Below are 24,662 nucleotides of genomic sequence, written 5' to 3'. Positions count from 1 at the left end.
CGTTCCATATAACGTTTTCCTAACTTTATTTTCACCCATTATAGAACGTTCTTAAAACATTTATTTATAACGTTCTTAAAACGTTAAAATGTCCAGTTTTCTTGTCGTGATTAGAACGTTATTTAAAGGTTCTAAAAACGTTTCATACAACGTTTTCCTAACTTTATTCTCACCCATAAAACAACGTTCTTAGAACATTTATTTTTAACATTCTTAAAACGTTAAATTGACCAGTTTTCTTTTCGTGATTAGAACGTTATTTAAAGGTTCTAAAAACGTTTCATATAACGTTTTCCTAACTTTTTTCTCATCCATAATACATCGTTCTTAGAACATTTATTTTTAACATTCTTAAAACGTCAAAATGTCCAGTTTTCTTGTCATGATTAGAACGTTATTTAAAGGTTACAAAAACATTTTTCACAACATTCACATACTGTATAACATTCTTTTAATGGTTATTTTTAAATTATATCAACAATATAGTTATCATTTTAAACATTTGTGTTCAAAGGTTATAAAAAGTTTCTTACAATATTTTCAAAACTTTATTTTCACAAATATAATATTCTTTAAACATTAATTTTTATAATCCAAAACAATACAATATCCAGCTTTCTTACTTTCCATTATTTAAAGGTTACAAAACATTTTTGAGCATTTCACCAACTTTATGTCTTAGTACAATATCCTTGCAAAAATGTTTAACAAACATCAATTTAATTCAATTCAATTATATTTATACAGTGCTTTTCACAATAGTTCATCATACCAAATCATCTGTACATGTAATAGAATATAAGACGACACAGAAAAGCAAAGAACCTCAAAGTTTTAAATACAGTTAAGGATGGAGTATTTGAGGTTACATGGAGTTATTTCTTATATAAATAATATAATAAGAATTACTCCATACCAAGCTAAATTATGAACATACAGTAATAGAACAATGATAGAACAGTGTATGTAATATACTCCAACTCCAAACTATATACCAGTATTAACATAATTTTCTAAAGACGTTATAAGGTTAATATCAGCAGTTTCCTAGTAAGCAAGCCACACAGAAACATTGGTCAAGGGGGATACTTCTTCAGGGAGACAGAAATAAAAACCCAGTGAGAAAACCAGGCTTAGCCAGGAGGTGCAGTTCCCATCTTACATGTTACAGCTGTAGTGTGGTGCAGTTTGTAACCGAGGAAAGAGACCCTGTTATTAATTTCAGCTACAACATATGTTACGGTAATGTAGTATAGAATTTAGTATATACTATGCTATATAATACTAACACATATAAATATAAATATATACATATATACATATAAACATATATATATTCAGGCGTCACAGTTCGGTACAATGGAGGTAAAAGCAAAATAAAAAAGTGAGGTATGCAGAAGAGCATCTCTAAACCCACAACACGCCGAACCTTGAGGTGGATGGGCTACAGCAGCAGAAGACCACACCGGGTGTCACTCCTGACAGTAAAGAATAGGAAAACGAGGCTACAATTCGCACAAGCTCACCAAAATTGGACAAAAGAAGATTGGAAAAACGTTTCCTGCTCTGATGAGTCTCGATTTCTGCTGCGACATTCTGATGGTAGGGTCAGAATTTGGCGTCAACAACATGAGAATGTGGATCCATCCTGCCTTGTATCAATGTTCAAGCTGCTGGTGCTGGTGTAATGGTGTGGGGGATATTCTCTTGGCACGCTTTGGGCCCATTAGTACCAATTGAGCATCGTGTCAATGCCACAGCCTACCTGAGCATTGATTCTGACCATGTACATCCCTTTATGACCACAGTGTACCCATCTTCGGATGTCTACTTCCGGCAGAATAAATAATCTCAGACTGGTTTCTTGAACATGACAGTGAGTTCACTGTACTTAAATGGCCTCCACAGTCACCAGATCTCAACCCAATAGAGCACCTTTGGGATGTGGTGGAACTGGAGATTCGCTTCATGGATGTGTAGCCAACGTGTCTACAGCAACTGCATGATGGTATCATGTGAATATGGACCAAAACCTCTGAGGAATTTTTCCAGTACCTCGTTGAATCTATGCCACGAAGGATTAAGGCAGTTCTGAAGGCAAAAGGGGGTCCAACCCGGTACTAGTAAGCTGTACCTAATAAGGTGGCCGGTGAGTATATGTGAGCAGTCATCAATTTAGCAGCATGAGGATGGGCATCAGGCGGATGAATGGTGGGATGAGCATCCCTCCAAATTGGAATTGGACCTGTCCGTCTCAGATTTCCTCGGTGAACGAGGATGAGACAGGGAAACAGAAACAAGGTGCAATTAGTAAAGAGGCCCATCACATGTAGTGTTAAAGGCATACAGTCATACAGTATAATAGATGCGGCATAAGTATGTATAGGAGATGAAGTAGGTAAATGCTGGGTAAAAGAGATAAGTCGTATGTGGGGCAATAGTTTACTCTTTTATTTGTTCATTTTTTACTCATTTATTAAAAGTCACTTGATTTGTGGACAAAAAAGAAGCTGATTTAGAAGGCAACACTGTCATGACCACAACCTTCTTAAAACTGATGCTAATAATCGGAGCGCGCCATTAAAGGGACACTTCACCCATTTGCATTAATTTGTATAGTCAGAATATGACTTACCCTTGTTCCTCGATGTGGAACATACTTTAAGGTGTCTGCAATGAAGGCGCAACCAGGTTCGACTTTTTGTGAAATGCAGAATAGATCATTTAATAACACAATATAGCTTGAGTAAAAGTGTGATTATAGCTTTTTATAGAAAATGTTTATTCTGTTTCTCGAATCTGACTGGCTGAGAGTCTTTTCCAACCGCCAGAGATATTCCACCAGTACCATCCCGTGAACTGCTTTACCATTTCTATCATTTGCCACTGGTCATTTTAAAATTAGTAATGGAGGCTTGAAGCCGTACAATTACATATTTGCGATTGGATAATGCAGCCACCAGAGCAGACTGTCTAGGACAGTGTTTCCCAACCCTGGTCCCCGGGCACACCCTCCCAGAAAGCCCCAGACGCCTCCCCATCTAAAACACCTGATTCGACTTTCTTTTCTTTCTTTCTTTTTTAACGGCATACCAGCTTCAAAGGCTATATTCATGGCGAGAATACAGTATAATTAAATCAAAGGAAGATTAAAATAGATGTTTCAAGTATATTTCCTCTAAAAATCTTAAAACCATGCTTGGGCTCACTTGATTAAAAACCTTTTTAAAACTATCAACAGAGTAAAAACGATTTCTCACAGGAGTAAATGTAATACAGTCTAAAAGGATATGTTTAATGGACAATGGATTTTGACAAGATGAACAATTTGGATGGTTTTACCCGATTCGACTCATCAGCCTCCTTCTAAAATGGTAAACATGTGCCCCTAACAAGCTGATGAGTTAAATCAGGTGTGTTAAACAAGGAGACATCCAAAGCCCCCTGGGAGGGCGCGCCCGAGGACCAGGGCCGGGAAACGCTGGTCTAGGACTAGCCCCAAGTCCTGTCCGTGAAAACAGGGTTTGTGTGTAAATTCATGTCAGACACTTAAAACAAGTGCGAAAGTACTAGGATAAACAAGTGCATACAGAATAGTATTTTTTGTGTCACGCTCTTCCCTCTTTCCTGTCACATGCAATAAAAACTCATCCGTATCAGGAATCCATAGCAGAAGCAAGTAGTTTGGCACTAATGAGTCAAACTAATGTTTAATATTGCTCTAGTAGTTGTGTGATTTGGCTTTATAGCAGCGTGCTGATATAGTTTGTAAAACAAACTGGTATAGAATGATATAAAATGATGCGCTGTCATTTGTACAACTGTAACAATAGAAGAGAATGGGGTTGGCGTTTACTAATGATGATATGTTTGTTATCGTTTACTTTAGTACTTATGCTTGTTTCTTAATTGTCTTTGACATGTATAAACACACAGTTTCCCAGACAGGGCCCATCCAGAATAGTCCCAGACCAAATAAGTCCCAGACTAAAATGCATGTTTGAGCTGCCTTAAAGGTGTAGCGGAGGATTTTCTCAAATTTTTGAAAAGAAACGACTTCTTCACTTTTTAAAAAAATGCAATTGCGAAACACTCCTGATTGACAACTAGGAGGACCAATAGTCTTGATGATCCACCCGGAAAAAGAAAATCCTCCGCAATACCTTTAATTTAAAAACATCTTGCACTGATATATTTTAACATGTTTTGTCTTAAGATTCACCCCAGTACTGGTTTTTGTAAGGTATGTTTGTAAAAAACTACTAATATCCTAAGCTGGGCATAGATTAATCTAGATCAATCACATGCAAAACAAAAGCCATTCTCTGAATAATATATGAGCTTGTGCTGTGTGTAATAATTATGTTTAAATAAATACACACACATTCATATATGTATTTAAGAAACATTTACAAGTGTATATACAGTCTTGTTCAAAATAATAGCAGTACAATGTGACTAACCAGAATAATCAAGGTTTTTAGTATATTTTTTTATTGCTACGTGGCAAACAAGTTACCAGTAGGTTCAGTAAATTCTCAGACAACAAATGAGACCCAGCATTCATGATATGCACGCTCTTAAGGCTGTGCAATTGGGCAAGTAGTTGAATTAGTTGAAAGGGGTGTGTTCAAAAAAATAGCAGTGTGGCATTCAATCACTAAAGGTCATCAATTTTGTGAAGAAACAGGTGTGAATCAGGTGGCCCCTATTTAAGGATGAAGCCAACACTTGTTGAACATGCATTTGAAAGCTGAGGAAAATGGGTCGTTCAAGACATTGTTCAGAAGAACAGTGTACTTTGATTAAAAAGGTGATTGGAGAGGGGAAAACCTATAAAGAGGTGCAAAAAATGATAGGCTGTTCAGCTAAAATGATCTCCAATGCCTTAAAATGGAGAGCAAAACCAGAGAGACGTGGAAGAAAACGGAAGACAACCATCAAAATGGATAGAAGAATAACCAGAATGGCAAAGGCTCAGCCAATGATCACCTCCAGGATGATCAAAGACAGTCTGGAGTTACCTGTAAGTACTGTGACAGTTAGAAGACGTCTGTGTGAAGCTAATCTATTTTCAAGAATCCCCCACAAAGTCCCTCTGTTAAAAAAAAGGCATGTGCAGAAGAGGTTACAATTTGCCAAAAAAAACATCAACTGGCCTAAAGAGAAATGGAGGAACATTTTGTGGACTGATGAGAGTAAAATTGTTCTTTTTGGGTCCAAGGGCCACAGGCAGTTTGTGAGACGACCCCCAAACTCTGAATTCAAGCAACAGTACACAGTGAAGACAGTGAAGCATGGAGGTGCAAGCATCATGATATGGGCATGTTTCTCCTACTATGGTGTTGGGCCTATTTATCGCATACCAGGGATCATGGATCAGTTTGCATATGTTAAAATACTTGAAGAGGTCATGTTGCCCTATGCTGAAGAGGACATGCCCTTGAAATGGTTGTTTCAACAAGACAATGACCCAAAACACACTAGTAAACGGGCAAAGTCTTGGTTCCAAACCAAAATAATTAATGTTATGGAGTGGCCAGCCCAATCTCCAGACCTTAATCCAATTGACAACTTGTGGGGTGATATCAAAAATGCTGTTTCTGAAGCAAAACCAAGAAATGTGAATGAATTGTGGAATGTTGTTAAAGAATCATGGAGTGGAATAACAGCTGAGAGGTGCCACAAGTTGGTTGACTCCATGCCACACAGATGTCAAGCAGTTTTAAAAAACTGTGGTCATACAACTAAATATTAGTTTAGTGATTCACAGGATTACAGGAAAAAAAATGTTTGTACAAAATAGTTTTGAGTTTGTACAGTCAAAGGTAGACACTGCTATTTTTTTGAACACACCCCCTTCAACCAAAACCCCAACTGCACAGCCCCAAGAGCGCGCACACCATGAATGCCGGGTCTTGTTTGTTTTCTGAGAATCTACTGAACCTACTGGTAACTTGTTTGCCACGCAGCAACAAAAAAATACACTAAAAACCCTGATTACTCTGGTTAGTCACATTGTACTGCTATTATTTTGAACAAGACCGTATATTTATTTATATTTTTATATATTCTATATTATATATAAATAAAAAAATTATATATAAATAAAACATTTCTTAAATGTACATATATGTATGTGTGTGTGTTTACATATACATAATATTTACACACAGCACAAACTCATATTTTGCAAAAAATTACTTTTATTTTGTATGAGATTAATCTAGATCAATCCATGCCCAGCTCTAATCCTAATATAACTAAGGCCTAATATAATATCCTAATATAACTGGATTAATCCAAACCCTGTCCAGGAAACTGCCCCAAAGTGTTTAAATAGTGTTTCTGCAGGTGAATGTTGTGCCAGATTTTTCCTGTCACAAATATTTGATCGACTGCTCAAATCATTAGATTAGCCTTTCCTACTAATTCTAAAAGCCGATCAGAAACAGAAATAATGGTTGCATACGTAAGAAATAATTGATGACGGGCAGCTGGATTATTCAAAATAATGCACACTCAAGGTGGTAATGCGGCACGTCACGAAGCTGAGTGTGCATTATTTTTAAATAACTCAAAGGATCAGAGTCAATTATTCCTCTTATGCCACGGTTACAAAAGACATTGCTTGGGTGGTTACATTTGACAGGTCAGGTGTGCATTTATCGAAAAATAATGCATACCTGTGAAACATTTGTTAATCAGAAGCATTCAACAGCCATGTGGTATAATTGATTATAACATTACATTGACGCATTCGGCAAACGCTATTATCTTAAGCGACTTACAGTGCATTACTAGGTATTATGTATTTTTTCAGTATGTGTTCTTAGAGTTTCGAACCAATGACCTTTTGCATTGCTAATGCAATGCTCTACCTCTGAGCTTTACAGAAACATAAAAAAAAATGTTTGTTAAATGAACTTGTATAGGAGTTATTCGATCTACGTCATCAATGTTCGCGGCGGCCATATTGTTGACATAGAACTGTCAGTCTGTCAATTGACAAGCGAGGCAGCGTGGGTATTATGCATGGTATTATCGATGTAATTTTTTAAAACCGCGCGATGGTGTGTGGTGTAATACACGGCTGTTCTAACAACAGCAAAAAGAACCCCGGAATTAGTTTTTATGCGATACAGACTGTCAGAAAACATGAAAGGAAGGAGACAGAGGAGTTGAACCAGAGAAGGAGAGACTCCCAACAGCAAAGTCTGTCCCCATCATTTTACCACAGGTAACGTTAGGGATATATGCCTCACAGCAAAGTCTGTCCCCATCATTTAATCACATATGGTTAGCTGTAAGCAGTGGCTGAAACTGCTCTTTCAAATAAGCTGCCATAAATTGAGACAGTTATTAAATTAGGATTAATGACTTTATGAACATAGGTCTGGCATTGATACTAGGTAGGGAATTAAGGGTCGTTCACATTATAACGATAACTATGAAAAATATAGTTTTGAAAATCGTTTTATATTAAAGCAACACCAAAGAGTTTTGGCTCTTTGCTCCCCCTACAGGTTAGAAGCGTAATTGTCCATTACCCACTGTCATAAATACTGAGGCATAGCTGGCTCTGATTGGATTGTAGGTCTGCCGTAAAGCAAGTTTTTGTAGTATTCACTCGGACTACAGGACCGCTACCCGACGGTTGGAAACTTCTTTAGTGCGGTTTTGGCCGATAGAGGGCTGCAAAGCGAATGTGAAAGTGCTGTTCACCCTGTTTAGAGTGGATGAACGACTGAAACTGTTTTGGAAGTGTTATTTTAAGGTAAAAAAAACTCTTTGGTGTTGCTTTAAAGAGAATAGCGGAGCTCCCACCAAAACTATAACAATGCAGATACAATGAATTGAACTTCAAGTGCACGAGCACTTAAAATGACAGTGAAGCTCATTGAGGTCTATAACATTAGATTACCTGCAGTTGCTGTGAAAATTGACGTAATGTTTTTTAATCTATTACATTAACTAACTGTTATGCCAAAAGGTAAGAGATTACACAAACTATTATATTCACTGTTTAGAGTTATGCGAAACGCAGCGTGTTGAGGACATACAAGCAATATTAAAGGCAAGTGATTTGCGCGAGTGCCGTGAGCGAATTAGCATAAACGTATTGTTTGGTGATGTGGACGATAATATAGTTATCGTTATAATGTGAACGGCCCTTCAGTGCTTGTATGATGTATGCGGATACTGTATGAACGATATAGTTATAAATATCCAGATAAGTTACGCCTGGCAATAAGGACGGATCTTTACTTAAGGCTATTGGGTCTATTTGATATGGTTCCACACCAATCAAGCTTATCTTCTCTTGATACCGACGAGATGAAGCTCCCCTCAACTCAAATCTACGTGCGGCTAGGGGCAGGACAGATGTCATGTCAACAAGATGGCCGCGGTTAGCTACTTCCAGTGTTTGCGAATAAGCCCTATACCGGGAGTGCAGAATTATTAGGCAAGTTGTATTTTTGAGGATTACTTTTGTTATTGTACAACCACAGCGCTCCTGGTCAACTCAAAATGCCAACAAACCCTCAAACCGGAACACTTAAAGGAGCATTTCACCCACAGAAACATTAATCTTCATTGAAAGTGTCTCATATTTGTAGTCGAAATGTAACATACATTTCGAATTTGGTGCCAATTTGACTGAGAAAAGGGCTGTTTGTAGTCTCACCCGCTCAACAAAGATATTGGACTTCCTTCTTTCAATGATGCAAAATGATGATTTTTACATCATTGAAAGAAGGAAGTGCAACACTGAAATATATATTTCTCCTGTTTCAGCAGCAACTGAGGAAATTATGCACGACCATTCAAAAACATGACTAGGGTTCTAACTATACAAAGATTAATGCAAATGGGTGAAGTGTCCCTTTAAGTAGTAAAAGTGAAACTTTGGCCCCCCCAAGATAATATTTCTATGTACATCACCACCAGGCAACTATCAGTGTGCAGAACTACCAGGCAACTAAATGAAAAACAAAGATTTTACCATCTCACTTGTTTTTTTTCACCTGTTAAAGTGAGAATTATAAACAAACTCTACATCTACAAAAAAAATTAATAAAACAACAAAAAATATATAAACTCAGTGTCCAACACAGCCACCCTTCTTTTCGATAACAGTCACAATGCTTCCATTCACGGATTCAGTCAGTTTCTTGATCTGGTCCGAACCAACACCCTGTGCAGCCACAACCACAGCCTCCCAGACACTGCCCAGAGAGGTGCACCGTCCACCCCCACTGCAAACGTCCTGCCCAAGAAGGGATCAAAAGTTCTCAACAGGGTCCAAGTCAGGTGAAGAAGGGGGCCACGCAACCAGTTCTTCATCTCCAAGGCCTCCACATGCCAGTCATGCAGTGGAGCACCCCGATGCATGCGATGAAGCGCCGTCCCGCACAAAAAAGTCCTCTGGAAAGATGCAGACCTCTCTCCTGCACCACTGCTTGAAGAAAGCGCCCTCCAAAAATTGGCAGTAGGTCTGAGAGTTGTTTTTTATTTCCATTTTCAACCCAAAAAGGTCCAACAAGCTTATCTTTAATAATACTTGTCTGTGCCTGCCTGCCTGTAATGTAGAAGACACTTTCTTCAAGCAGCGGCACAGGAAAAAGTCTGCATCACTCAAGAAGACTGATTATCCTGCAAGACAACGCTCCACCACATACACCAAAGCACTCCACTGCATGGCCGGCCAGCAAATGCCCCAAAGACGAAAAACCAATGACATGGCCCCCTCTTCACCCGACCCAAACCCCACCGAGATATCTCGATCCCCTCTCAAGCAGGACACCCACAGCGAAGGCAAACAGCACACCTCTCCAAACAGTGTCCGGGAGGCCGTGGCTGCGGCCGCACAAAATATTGGTTCAGACCAGACCAAGAAACCGACTGAATCCGCGAACGGAAGGCTTGTGACTGTTATCGAAAAGAAGGGTGGCTATATTGGTCACTGAGTTTATATTTTTTTTTATTTTTTTATTGTTTTATTAACTTTTCTGCAAATGTAGAGTTTGTTCACCACTCTCACTCCAACAGGCGAAAAAAAAACAAGTGAGATGGCAAAATCTTTGTTTTTCATTTAGTTGCAGGGCTCCAAACAAAAAAAATCAATTAAGGAGCCATTGGCTCTTATAGGGGAAAAAAACAGGCGCCAAATAATTTTTTTAAGAGCCAGATAACAATGCACTTACTTTGAGCAGGCATGAAAATGGTCAGGGGTGAAAAGGGTGCTCGAGGGGCGACGTGGCCTCTGATGGGGCCGGGAGGTGGGGGACTCTCCCAGAATAAATATTATGGCCTCATAAGGGGTAACTTAACTTGTTTATTCTTAAGGCATGTGATTGGCCAAGGACAAAAAATGAGGAAGGAACCCAACATCCCCCCACACCCCTGCACGCGCAGAAACAAAATGCACACCACATAACAAATGCAAAAAAATACATTATGACCATTATTTCAATTATTTAATTCTGACGGACAATATAGGTTGTAAATTTTAAATGTAAACATTTGACTAGTAGGTTATCCAAAACCATGTTTAATTAAATGGGTTAATACATGTGGAAAGCTGTAACAAGTAGCATTCCCTTACCATTTGACATCTGCAATAATTTTATTTTGCCATAATCTGACCATCAGTCACAAGGCCATACAATTTTAAGTTGGCCTTGGAATAGGGTGGACCTGAATGCCTACAGTACATGTATTTTAAAATTACTTAATTTTACAATATAGTACTGGTTAAATTAATTGCATTATGGTTTTTGAGTCATGAGTTGAATAATTTTCAGATAAGCAAAAAAGTGATGTTGGAAAATTAAATAAGAACAAATCAAGAAATTACAAACATAAAATAGAAAAGAACAAATTTACAAATAAAGTAAGATCTAACAGTATTGATTAGGTAGAGAAACAGTATCAAATTAATACAGCACTGTTTTCATTCTATAAATTAAATATAATTGATCTTTTTAAAGCTATAAAAGTGATTTTCCTTTTGTCTTCTGTAGTCTGATTTACATAACGACTCAAACATAAGCTTTTCTTATAAGATGAACTGTCCCTTTAAGAACGGAGAAGCACTGATCTTTACACTAGCTGCGTTTACATGGACATTTGTAATCCGTTTAAATGATCAATCGGAATAAAAATGCTCCATGTAAACACCTCAATCGGACTAAAAAGTGGCAATCTGATTAAAAATCTAATCCGCTTGTTAGGGGTGGTTTATACCTTTTGTAATCCGCTCAAAAGGACATGTATACACTTGACCGGATGGATAACTGAAACTGGGACGCTCTGCGCATGTGCCATCTTTTCTTTTTTTAATGGCGGTTGGTAAACCCACTGAAAGGCGCATTTCCGACACCTGCAGGACGGGAGTGTTGAGCATGTTCACATGTGCAATGACGTAGAATTGCCGTAATGACATGTGACGCAAATATTTGAGTTTGTTTTGTTGAAGGAAGTCACAAGAAGTGATTTGTCTTGTTAATCTTGTTCCTATTATCCTTCCAATTCCCCATAAAGTGATACAAGACAGCGTTGTCCGGTCAGTCCATGATTTATTCTCTGATCCACAAACGCGTGTGTTTGGACTCGCTCTCGCGAACGGTCTCTGCAGCACTGCGTGAAGTAAAATACGCTTTTTGGGCACACGTGAATGGGTGTTTTTGCTGCTGCTTTATAATCAGCTGAGGCACAAAGCAAATCTTGAAACAGCGTGAAACTATATTTGTGCAATGTGCGCATGTCAAATGATCAAATCTGATGTAAATCTTGTGTCATATAAACACGCACATCAATCCGATCACATTATTAAGTGCTTGGTTTTTACATTCAAAAACATAAAAGCAATAAGTAATACGCTATTTTGTAACATGGATTAGTGTCTGTCTTGAGAAATGGTTCGTTTGAAGGGGCGGGCCACATTGAAGACCTGAACGTAAACACCCACTGCTATGATTGGACAGCTTCATTCCCCGTCATTACATGTAGGGAAATGTTTTAAAAGCATTAATGTGATAAAAATAACTGCCGAACACAAATATGTTTGAGCCACAAAAGATTCTGGGTGCTAAAGATTAGAGGTCGACCGATTTATCGGCCGGCCGATTAATTGGCCGATTTTTGGCATATTTTAAAAAATCGGCTTTGGCCGATTTTGCTGCAAAACTAGGCCGATTAATAGGCAGGCGCATCTGCGGGCACCTAAGCGCTGTTGTAGAACTCGTGACGCTGCCTCTTGCTGCAGGCAGCTCGCTCCCGTCTCGTGTGTGTGCAGCCATGCCTTGTTCACAAACAGCTTTACTAAATGATGGTGGATCGCGCGAATTAAGCAGCCAGTACAACAGCGCGACAGGCTTATGTCTCGCGGTGCATAGTCCGTGCAAAGATTAGGCTCATTTCATGTGATTAATGAGTGATGATGAGTTTTGTTTGCGTGACAGAGAGAGAAGAGCCGCGCGTGCATGCTTTCTGTCTCCCTGCTTTTATTACTCAAAACAAAACTGACTCGATGGCGAAAGGTCGGAAGACCAAATCATATCCACAAAGGAAATGTTTTTCGTGTTGTTACAGTAAGACTTTGTTTACAGTTTTGCGCTGCTCAGCCTGGATTAGAACACAGCGCGTCCGATTCGCAAACTGACTCCTTTGAACGGATTTGTTTGAATGAACGGTTGAAACAACAGATCTGTCCCAACACTAAACTCACAAGACGTCACTGTCAGCACAATCAGTCACTTATAGCGTCTCAGAAATGAGAATGTAAATGTGTTTAGAAAGATTTGCCCTAAATAACAGTCTCAACTAAAAACCATTTACTATGTTAACTTTATGATGAATAAATATTTTATCAGGTCTACCAAATAAGGATTTTATCCTACAAAGCAATAAAAGCCATGGTAAAAAACTGATCAAAGATGATGACAGCAGAGTGTCAGGTAATATCTGTGTCTGATAAATGCATGGTGCAGAGGAGGTTGTAAAACTCTTCAGAAAGACCAGTCATATATTTTTAAATACTTTGACTTAAATAGTGACATTTTTGCATTTAAAATATCTGCTAATAATGATGAGAACATTTTGATTATTATGTACATATAGAAAATCGGCCAAACATATCGGCCATCGGCTGCCCCAATTTCTAAAAAATCGGCATCGGCCAGAGAAAAAGCATATCGGTCGACCTCTACTAAAGATGATACACATAAATGACAATACGTATATTTAAGTAGAAACAAAACTCGACGTGACTAAATTACCGTATAAAACACAGTAAGCGTGCATCAGAATCTAAACTGCGGCTAATAAATCCTTTTCAATAACTTTGTATATTTCTATTGTGCTTGTGAGGTTGCTTTTACATTCACGTAATGTTAAATACCACAGTTATATAATAAAAAATAAGCTTTGTTGAGTGTTTGACCTTTCAAACACAATTCGCCTAAATTACCGTATACAACACAGTAAACGGGCATCAGAATCTAAACTGCGGCTGATAAATCCTTCCTTATAACTAACTTTGTATATTTCTACCTTTAAATTACAGTCGTATTGTTAAGTGTTGTACCTTTATTAATCGTTTAATGTTTTTAGTAAATTAAAACAGTCAAACAAACGTGTTTAGACACGGATGTTACAACAGGACATATCAAGCGATCTCTTCTAACAAAGCAATAGTGAAACGCAGTAACTTAAATAAAGTAAAATGTCTTACTGTGTATTATACTGCTGTGTCATTGTTGTCAGATCCAATATAAGTGGTGCTTTTAATCACAGTCTCTCTGCAAATCCAGCATCGACTTCTTTACAAATGAATCCGTGTCCACAACGTTAACAAACGCTTCCCACACGAGCTGGAACTTCTTCAAAAGCAAACTTTATCCAAGCATATTGCTAATGTTAAGTTCCAAGCCTCCGAATTGAAGTATTTAGCTTCTGTGTTGTTCCCACGCGGTTCTTCCACAACCGAAAATGCGTTTCCATGGTATCATAACAGATCACCGTGTCAAAATAAAAGTCTCTCAGAAAAAATGTATTTAAAAGTCATTTTGGTTACATTTGTCAATCTTTAAAGACATGTTTACTCGTTGAGACACACGTGTGTCACGCGAAGCTGTGGGCGGGGCTACAAAAGTAGACTTGTCCGTTCGGTTATGGGGAGGTGTTTCAATTCTACTTTGACGTCATAGATTTCCGAATTCCTCACTGGAGTGTTTAGCTGGCTTGGTGCCAAAAACGGTTATATTTCAGTAGCACGGACGTTTTCAGTTCTGAAACTTGCAGGATGTTCATTTAAGTTGATGACCTCTTATATAACAAATTATCAAGTTAAAATTGAGTTTTTGATTCACCGCTCCTTTAATCGGAAGGATTTTAATCCGATGGAGGCAAAATGTGTCCATGTAAACGTAGCTACTGACACATCTGTTCAACTGCTCACTTATAAATGTCTGTTTTTATGAGTATACTTGCAGAGACTGTGGCATTACAAGATCATTTGTGCGTATCTCCTGTCAAGCCCAAAGAAATCATGTGTTTGCGTGATTTTTAAAACGCGCATTGGGCTTGAGTGTGTGCACGTATGCGCACAAAAAAACGCTCCGTTTAGCATCTTTGTCGTTCAAATAGTCTAAAATCCAGGACGTTTTGAAATGTCTTTCGGCACGGTGTTCATTGACTGATGTGGAAAGATGAATCCCTGTGTCTCTGGCGTTCTCTCCCGCGCTCGTTCTGGCACAGCTGCTGGAGCCTGCTTTTTGATAGCAGTAGCAGAGCGACGCAATCTCATTCATTTCAATGGAAACCTGGCGACTTCCGGCGACACGAGTGAAAGTGACCGTTGGCGACCGTATGCGCGTGTCCAGCGACGCGAGAAAGTTAAGAAAAGTTTTACTTTATGCAAAGGTCGAGCGACTTTCGGGAGCGACTACCATTGAGAACAAAGCAGTGGAGTTCACGTCATCCTTCTCTCGTCAGTTACTGGCGTGGATGGTACTCATTTGTTTATGACAAGCAGATTTAGAAACGCCTCATTGAAAGAGACAAGCGACACACAGCAATAACGTCACTGGCTGTCTGAACGAGGGGTGACGTTCACACAACGCATCTCATTTCATGAAGTTAACAAAACAAATGAAGCGATAGGCTACTGGTTATAAAACATGCACATATAATGCAAATTTTACAATCAAAGGGAGTAAATTTGTATTGTCGCCAATGGCGACCTTGACAGAAATTTCACTCGGAAATAAATATATTTGGTCGCAAATGCGACCATTTCAGTCGCAGTTTGGAGCCCTGAGTTGCCTAACAATTCTGCACACCAACAGCTGCCCAACAATGGTGTACATAGAAACATTCTCCCAAGAAAGGCAAAATTCCACCCCTAGTACTTAAATGTTCAGGTTTGAGGGTTTGTTAACATTTTGAATTGACCAAGTGCACTGTAGTTGTACAATAACAAAAGTAATCCTCAAAAATACATCTTGGCTAATAATTCTGCACTCCCTGTAGAAGCAATATCAGTCGAGTTACAGAAACTTTTGAAACACTTACGAATAATCACAGTGCCAAAGGTATTTCTTTCCCTTTCGATCCATTGTATGGGGCAACTTGCAAAACCTTCCTTACAGCATCACCTGGACCATTGCTACCAAGCGGATCTGAAACAAAATAAATTATAATTTAGCACTTTGCAGGCTGCATTATTCCCATCTTAATCCCACATCACTTATAGCAGACCTCTAAAATGGTACACAATGTGTTCAATCTTGGACTTATGAAAAATTATGCAGACAACAGGTAAATACATCTTTAACAGATTTAACTAGTTATTTTACATTTTTTTAAGAATTATTCTCAGCATACCGAGCCAGACTGAATTTCATGAAACCTTCAAAGATGTTACTGGGGGAGAAAAGTAATATTACAAACATATTCAAGAGCCACATGCCATGCTGTATTTTATACTAACAATATCTATTATATAAGCAGTAACATGCCTTATACTGCTGCTGCTGCAGTATTGTGTATAGCCTACTGTGCATTGTTAACTTACATGTATAAGTTACTGCTTATACAGTATGGTTTACAGATATACTGCAAACATTGTTTACTATTCACAAACATACAGAAACAGCAACACTGTTTCTGTTACAAGTACTGCACAGTAGTACTGAACTAACTTCCACAAAGAATAAATAAAAGTAACATTATCAAAGTCCCTGTAGTGTAGATTATTTTCGATGAGAAGCGAAATAACGTTAAACATGTAAGTAAACTTGAGTTGCAAGTTCTAATCATTGCAAAAGCGTGTCAACTAAGTTACCACATTTACAAATAACGTCCACACAGCGGTTATTCATGCTTGTCGTCTGCCCTCGTCTTTGGGAAAACAAAATATTTTTATTTCAGACCAGGTATTGGTCAGTAACTTCACAGTTTGCCACTAGCCAGACCCATAAACAAACACAATCCGACACATATGATGGAAAAAAGAGTGACTGGTCAATCGATGCTAAAACGTTTAACGTTACTCACTTTATGCCATATTAGCTAGGTCATACTTTTCAAAGAAAATAAAGAAAGATAAATAATATACACACTTACCTAACGCGGTTTGGCTCTCACCGCGTGGACTGTATCTGGAACGTTTCTTCATGCGCATGCGCGGTTCGTCTTGCGCGCCAATTTGTTTTTAAAAATATACATCACAATATAAAATATTAGATTATATAAATATATCAAAATAAATATATCCAGCGCTGAAAACGGACAGTGGTGATACATATAAGCGTTATTAGACGTTTATATTACTCTACTAATTTATAACCTATTTAAGCATCTGGAAACATTAAATATTTTAAATTTCAGATTATATAGATAGATTCCATAAACAAGATGCTTCACATTTTCGTTATTTTTTAGATACTACTTTAATATTTGTATTTTTTTTTATTTCATTTACTTTGCTCCTGTAAGTGTTTATAATTTCTTTTTATAATTAAGTCAAGATTCAAAACAGTGATCCACTTTTCCCATAAATTAAAAAAAAATTAATTTAAGGATGTCCCCGTTTTTGGTGTGTTCTCCATAACCCACATAAAAGATGAAAACATTTAAAAAGGTTTTGACCCTGTTTTTAAATTTCTAGACAATAACAAATAAGATTTCAAGGATATTTTAATCATTAGGACGTCCGTACTTGTCATTTGAAAAAGCTGGTCACCTTAATTTAAGGGCAACCTATCCATCACATAAATTTCATTAAAATTCTTATGCACTTATTGGTTTTCTCCTCTGTGGCTTGATTCTTTCTAGCATCATCTGACCATGTAATGTATATGAATGATTGAGCATCTTCCATTCCAACTTAGTTTCTCGTTTTTTTCTGTACCATTTCAATCACACAATGTCTCTCTGATTGTCAAAGCTTTTGTACATGTCATGTACACAGTTCACCAAAAAAACCCTTCCTGGTTCATAGTGTACAGGACAACAGGCCTTTGCACAACTGTAGGCAATAACCTGCATGGGTTATACACACACAGGGGGCTCAACTTGGTGACATAATCTTCCAAATGTAAAGCCATGCCACATTTTTTGTCTTTTTGTCATTTTCAACAAATTGATATTAAAGTGCCAGGCAGTTTCAATATCGAAAATTACCTTTATTGCAGTGTGTCATGTAGCTGTCCATCTATGGTGTGCAAACACACAAGTTTCTAAAGTAGGGAGTTGAACCATGTTACATACATTTTCTTTTTGAATCTCTGACCTGTTGTCTATTTACATATAAAGGCAATACTTTGCATAAGACTACAGTCTTGCACGGGAGAAATGAAAACCCTGATCTGCACACAGACCCTTACACTAGTTGGTGTGTTAACATCATGTCTAACACACTGTGTTTTAAGCTGTAAGGGCAAGTTTGTGTTGTTTTCACTACCATGAAGATAAATCAAATTCAGAGGATAAAAACCCCTTTTTTGTTATTTTACTGACGATTGCTTCTCCAATCTAGGTGAGTTCAAGGCAGGATTTGCGAAACGTTTGACCCTGAAAGATGGTTCAGTACCTACTTTATTTGGACCAACAAACATCTCAGAGTGTTCTGAATGTCTAGTTAGCACTAGGCTAACGCATGTAGTTGCAACTATTATTTAATGTTAAGCTCTTGGCCTGGTACATTTATATAGGTGCTTACCTGGGGGTAAATTTTAGAGTCTATAATTGTTCTTATTACTTGGATTAATGACAAATGATGTGCAATGATCTTGTTTTTTTTATTTTATTTTAAAACAAGAGCGTTTTCTCTTAAGATTACAAGAACCTTCATCAAGTACAAATATCATCAAAAGGAAGTTTAGAAAATGCTGGATCTAGGAATGATTTCTCTTAACATAACGAGAACCTTCATCAAGTACAGTAGAAATAACCTCAAGAGGACGTTTTCAAGAACGTTGTTCTAAGAACGTTTTCTACTAAAAAAAATTCTTAACATTTTGACAACCTTCATCAAGTAGAAATAAAATCAACAGGACGTTTTGAGAACGTTGTTCTAAGAAAGTTTTCTCCTAACATTATGATAACCTTCATCGTGTAGAAATAAACTCAACATGACGTTTCGAGAACGTTGATTTAAGAACGTTTTCCCGTAACATTATGACAACCTTTATGGTTTAGAAATAACCTCAAGAGGACATTCCAAAAACGTTGCTCTAAGAACGTTTCCCGCAACATTATGACAACTTTCATCATGTAGAATTAACCTCAAGGGGACATTCCGAGAATGTTGTTCTAAGAACGTTTTTTCGTAATATTATGACAACCTTCATCATTTAGAAATAACCTCAAGAGGACGTTCCAAAAAAGTTGTTCTAAAAACGTTCCCCGTAACATTACGACAACTTTCATCATGTAGAAATAACCTCAAGGGGACATTCCGAGAATGTTGTTCTAAGAACGTTTTTCCGTAATATTATGACAACCTTCATTGTTTAGAAATTAACCTCAAGAGGATGTTCCAAAAACGTTGTTCTAAGAACGTTTCCCGTAACATTATGACAACTTTCGTCATGTAGAAATAACCTCAAGGGGACGTTCCGAGAACGTCGTTCTAAGAACGTTTTTCTTTAACATTAAGAGAACTTTTATTGTGTAGAAATAACCTCAAAAGGACGTTCCGAGAACATTGTTCTAAGAACGTTTTCCAGTAACATTAAGAGAACTTTCAATGTGAGGAAATAACCTCAAAAGGACGTTCCGAGAACATTGTTCTAAGAACGTTTTCTCGTAACATTATGACAACCTTCATCGTTTAGAAATAACCTCAAAAGGACGTTCCAAGAACGTTGTTCTAAGAACGTTTTCCCGTAACATTAAGAGAACTTTCAATGTGTAGAAATAACCTCAAAAGGACGTTCCAAGAACATTGTTCTAAGAACGTTTTCCCGTGACATTATGACAACCTTCGTCGTTTAAAAATAACCTCAAGAGGATGTTCCAAGAACGTTGTTCTAAGAACGTTTTTACGTAACATTAAGAGAACTTTCATTGTGTAGAAATAACATCAAAAGGACGTTCCGAGAACGTTGATCTAAGAACCTTTTCCAGTAACATTAAGAGAACTTTCAATGTGAGGAAATAACCTCAAAAGGACGTTCCGAGAACATTGTTCTAAGAACGTTTTTTCGTAACATTAAGAGAACTTTTATTGTGTAGAAATAACCTCAAAAGGACGTTCCGAGAACGTTGTTCTAAGAACGTTTTCCAGTAACATTAACAGAACTTTCAATGTGAGGAAATAACCTCAAAAGGACGTTCCGAGAACATTGTTCTATGAACGTTTTTTCGTAACATTAAAAGAACTTTTAATGTGTAGAAATAACCTCAAAAGGACGTTCCGAGAACGTTGTTCTAAGAACGTTTTCCCGTAACATTATGACAACATTCATCGTTTAAAATTAACCTCAAAAGGACGTTCTGAGAACATTGTTCTAAGAACGTTTTCCCGTAACATTATGACAACCTTCATCGTTTAAAAATAACCTCAAGAGGATGTTCCGAGAACGTTGTTCTAAGAACGTTTTCCCGTAACATTAAGAGAACTTTCAATGTGTAGAAATAACCTCAAAAGGACGTTCCGAGAACATTGTTCTAAGAACGTTTTCCCGTGACATTATGACAACCTTTATCGTTTAAAAATAACCTCAAAAGGACGTTCCGAGAACATTGTTCTAAGAACGTTTTCCAGTAACATTAAGAGAACTTTTATTGTGTAGAAATAACCTCAAAAGGACGTTCCGAGAACGTTGTTCTAAGAACGTTTTCCAGTAACATTAAGAGAACTTTCAATGTGAGGAAATAACCTCAAAAGGACGTTCCGAGAACGTTGTTCTAAGAACGTTTTCCAGTAACATTAAGAGAACTTTCAATGTGAGGAAATAACCTCAAAAGGACGTTCCGACAACATTGTTCAAAGAACGTTTTTCCGTAACATTAAGAGAACTTTTATTGTGTAGAAATAACCTCAAAAGGACGTTCCAAGAACGTTGTTTTAAGAATGTTTTCCAGTAACATTAAGAGAACTTTCAATGTGAGGAAATAACCTCAAAAGGACGTTCCGAGAACGTTGTTCTAAGAACGTTTTCTCACAACATTATGACAACCTTCATTGTTTAGAAATAACCTCAAGAGAACGTTCCAAGAACGTTGTTCTAAGAACGTTTTTCCGTAACATTAAGAGAACTTTCATTGTGTAGAAATAACCTCAAAAGGACGTTCCGAGGACATTGTTCTAAGAACGTTTTCCCGTAACATTAAGAGAACTTTTAATGTGTAGAAATAACCTCAAAAGGACGTTCAGAGGACGTTGTTCTCAGAACGTTTTTCCGTAACATTAAGAGAACTTTCATTGTGTAGAAATAACCTCAAAAGGACGTTCTGAGAATGTTGGTCTAAGAACGTTTTTCCGTAACATTATGACAACCTTCATCGTTTAGAAATAACCTCAAGGGAACGTTCTGAGAACGTTGTTCTAAGAACGTTTGTTCATCAACATCATAAGAACGTTATTCAACCTTTAATAACGTTATAAGAACGTTGCATAAACGTTGTGTTAAAAACGTTTTGGTCTAACCTTTAAAGAACTTTTAAAAAACGTTAGCGAATGTTGTGGGAACGTTCCCTGTTAGCTGGGTGAGGGTACAATGAAAAAAATTGCAACACATCATTTTGGGATTTATTATTGATTTTAATTAAGAAACATTTTTTGTTTAAGTTTGTTGGGATTAATTCCTCTTTTTGGATAAAACCTCTCCAGCCTTGGAAAAGATCCTTTCACATGGAACGGAGGATGCAGGACAACATAAAAATGCCAGTTCCAGCTGGTATAAGTATGGGTACTGATGCTTATGTCATTGCTGCGGTTATAGCCTACTAGCATTTTTGACAGCGATCAGCTGTAAAATGTTTTGGTCCTGCTCGATTTTCGTTGACTTTGAGTAAAATAATGTAAAGTTTTTCATAAGATCCCCTGGTGTCAATGAGTAAGCATGACAAGCTTGATGCTGTCGGGAGAACAAGCACCCGTCTCCCGAGTGCCTCTCGCGTAAATTAGATGTTGATGGCTTACATTTCTTTCCCATCACAGACCATCACAGGTTTATCAATGCTATCAAAGTATCTTTTTGTTTGTTTGTTGATCACGAAGTACAAAGTATTATGAATATATAATACATATGAATATGAACTCCTACTGGAATTTATTGCCACACTTTAATCATTAAATACATTTATTATATTGACCATTCACAGACATGTTGTCTAAGCTTTATTTGTACACATAATATTAATATTCATCTGAATTTCATCAGCTTGTTGCTTCATTCCAATACTTCATTGACGGAGCTTTTTCAAGAAGCAACTGCTATATGTTTTATCAACCAAAAGATGGCGCTGTTTTCGACACCCTCGTTGAGGCTTCGAATCATGGTTCGAAACAGTAAGAGAAGTATCGGTGCTTCATTCGAAGCTTCATTTCCCCATCACTACTAATACAATCTACTACTAATAATAAAGTCTCCTACACTCTGCTTCTACCACTCCTGACACTTATCCAACACTGAAACGCCACAACACCCACAAGGAGGCGCAAATTTCGAAACTTCTTTATAAGAATCGATTCTCAGACCGAACCAATAGGCTGTTCGACTCTATGCGTCGCCGCAAGAACCGACAGCCGGATAATTCTGTAAATTAGACGCTTTGGAGCTTCAAGTTACAACGAAATTAGAGAAACGATCAATATTCATAGTAATATTTTCATCATGTGGGGATTAGGCCGAAGTTTCTTCATCATCGTTCTCTGTATCGACTTAGCATTCCTGTTCTCATTGTTTTATATCGACATTGATGCTTGGAGAAAGACTTCATCAAAGATCCTGAGGTATGTTTCACACTGTGTTGTTGTTGTTGTTTTGCATCTGAAAACTGCTTTACTAAAAACACGAGGTAAAAGTAATAAAACAAGGCTTGAGTGTAGACAATAAATTAACTATTGCCTGATTCTAGAAAACAATTTAACTTTCTTATTATTTGAGACACCCAATCGATACATCAGAAAGCTGCTGATTAAACTTTGAATCAAAAGTTATTTAACGTACAACCTGTATTTTTGGCAATATAGTTTGCAACATTATTGTATCTTAAATGATTAACATTCTGATAAAAGAGTAATTATATTAAACTTTATGGGGCGGTTTCCCGGACAAGGATTCTTACGAAAATTAACCATGTTTTTTTTTTTGTGGTAAAAGTGTAGTAACCATGGTTTTTTGGTGTATTGATTACTATCAGCAAAACTATGGTTTTACTACACTAACCATGGTTTAACTATGGTTTTTGAAAACCATGGTTGTCAAAACCATGGTTATTCTGTGGTTACCATTGTTTTACTACAGTAACCATGTTTTTTTTTGTTTTAACTGTATTAAAACCATGGTTAATTTTCGTAAGGGTTAGACTAGTCCTAGACTAAAACATTTTTAAAAGCTGTCCAAACTGAAAACAACATGAACTGACATATCTTAAAATACACCAGTGCTCTTTGTTTTGCCTCAAAATGCACACAGGTAATGTTTTTATTAAAGTTATATTTCCTAATTAAACTAAGGCCTAGTCCTGGATTAAGGCCTAGTCCCACATTGAGGCGGTTTCCCTGACAGGGATTAGATTAGTCCTAGACTAAAATAAATGTAAGAGTTGTCCAAACTGAAAACAACTTGCACTGACATCTTAAAATACATCAGTGCCCTTTGTTTTCCCTAAAAATAATTAAGTAATGTTGTTGGTAAGGCATGTTTGTTAAAACTAGTTTAATTTTTTTAAATTAAACTAAGGCCTAGTTTTGTTTTAAGCTAATCCCCGTCCGGGAAACCACCCCTATAAGTCTTTAGTTTTATTGCAATCAAAGAACTATGTTATTTTCTTTCTCACAAACAAATATATTGTTTTTTTAGTTTATTGAAATGCTTGTTTTGTCTTATCCCTGGTTAAGAAACACTCATGTGACTTTAATATAGTTAAAAAAATTCCCTCTTCTAGATTCTCAGGCCTAATTTTTGACAATACCCCTCAGACCTCAGATTTCCTCAGACCAAGGTAAGTCAATGTATTTCACTGATGAAATGACACTTCTGGTTTGTTTGCATCTGTTGCCATTACAGTCTAAATCTTTTCATAGTTTATTTCTTTAAGGCAAAATTTTTATGACACTGTGGGGCGGTTTACCTGGACAGGGTTTAGATGAATCCAGGAATAGAAATTAGTTATATTATTAGGACCTTTATGTATACTTTTTACAAACTTACAATAAAACATTACTGGTGTGCATTTTGAAATAAAACAATGCCACTGATATATTTTAAGATATATTATAAGTGTGTTTTTTGGGCAACTTAAACACGCATTTTAGTCTTGGACTGGACTTGATCTTGACTAGAAAACCGTACCAGTGTAATTTTTTTATGCCCCAGTATAGGACCGTTTTATGACATTCCTTCCTCTTGTACCTGCCGAAACAACCAGTCGGCCAGCCAGTTTGTGTCCAAAGATGAATTAGAAGATCTCCAGAGACGTCGAGCAGAAGAATACAGACAACATCAGATCAGGTTCTGCAAGATGCATTATTTTAACCAAGTTCCCATTTTTCTATTGCGCTTTCAAAGTTTTGCAGGGTTTACAGTGCAGTGTCTTTGTCAGGCTGTATGGTTCAATAAAGTATTTTTAGGAGAGCATGTAATAAAGTGATAAATTTGCTATAATGCCTTATAAAACGGCTCGATGGAATGCTTGATTCTGATTGGCCGGTCGCGACATTTGCAAGTTTGTTATTTCCAGATAACAACTAACAGAAGGTAACACGGATGCTGCCAATCATTTTGAGAGGTACAGTTTAATATTCACAAAATTATATATAAATATGTCTTTTAATAACAAATATGACGTTATATTTACAAATAATTAAACCAAATAGTGTGTTTGAACATTTGAACGTCTCATCTCATCTTAAAACCGTAAGTAAATGGTTTTCCTCACGGAAGGTCTGCATTCGTGAAAAATGAGCAAATAAAATATTT

General features: G+C 37.2%; 1 long non-coding RNA gene across 1 annotated transcript; it reads right to left on the bottom strand.

Moving 5' to 3' along the window:
• Window positions 1-535: 535 nt before the first annotated feature.
• On the bottom strand, window positions 536-16,698 carry LOC129425963 (uncharacterized). Its single transcript, XR_012370111.1, has 4 exons — window positions 16,633-16,698; window positions 15,892-15,930; window positions 15,580-15,686; window positions 536-2,263 (listed from the first exon to the last, which is right to left on the bottom strand). It is a non-coding gene; the product is annotated as an uncharacterized lncRNA (long non-coding RNA).
• Between the last annotated feature and the right edge of the window lie 7,964 nt (window positions 16,699-24,662).

This window comes from Misgurnus anguillicaudatus, chromosome 6 (assembly GCF_027580225.2).
Source record: "Misgurnus anguillicaudatus chromosome 6, ASM2758022v2, whole genome shotgun sequence".
NCBI lineage: Eukaryota > Metazoa > Chordata > Actinopteri > Cypriniformes > Cobitidae > Misgurnus > Misgurnus anguillicaudatus.
Note: the sequence above shows the minus strand (reverse complement) of the source record. Positions and strands in the feature narration are given on the sequence as shown.